This window comes from Penaeus monodon, chromosome 27 (genome assembly GCF_015228065.2).
Source record: "Penaeus monodon isolate SGIC_2016 chromosome 27, NSTDA_Pmon_1, whole genome shotgun sequence".
Taxonomy (NCBI): Eukaryota; Metazoa; Arthropoda; class Malacostraca; order Decapoda; family Penaeidae; genus Penaeus; species Penaeus monodon.
In genome coordinates this window covers 20,496,296-20,496,749 of record NC_051412.1, presented here as the reverse complement: position 1 = coordinate 20,496,749, position 454 = coordinate 20,496,296, and the positions used below count along the sequence as shown (strand labels likewise).

The 454-nt window shown below is 40.5% G+C and overlaps 1 protein-coding gene across 2 annotated transcripts in view; it reads left to right on the top strand.

Annotated features, from left to right (window-relative positions):
* LOC119590674 (calpain-B-like) overlaps nucleotides 1–454 on the top strand; it is a gene marked incomplete in the record, with an annotated part of 21,809 nt that overhangs the window by 15,159 nt on the left and 6,196 nt on the right.

Here is a 454-nt window from a genome sequence, read left to right as displayed (position 1 = left end):
TCTCTTCTTTCCTCACGAGTTACAAAAGCTCAGACTAATGCACAAGCTCCACATACATTTTCCATGCACAGACTGCTAGAGGTGACACCCGAACTTGGCTGTTGAGTCTCATACCACTTGTACGACCCAATTGTCAACACTAGCCCATTACCCTTTGACCCTGGAAAGTCACCCGAGTCTCACTGACTAAAACAAGCGGCCCGTAGATCTTGTCTTCAAAGGCTGACCGAAGCAGTTTTTAAGTGGCAGTGCCAACCCACGTTGGCAACACTTGGCAGTCCAACAAAGCTCCTCTGTTTCGTTGTGTATTTTTATGGGGGACTTTACTAATCTATTTCTTTAGATTTTTATACTCTTTTTTTTTATAGATTACATTTTTAGTTAGTTTTAAGCTGAATTCGTGTCTTTAGGGAAGTAATGATAGTGATAACGATATTGATGATAGAAATAATTG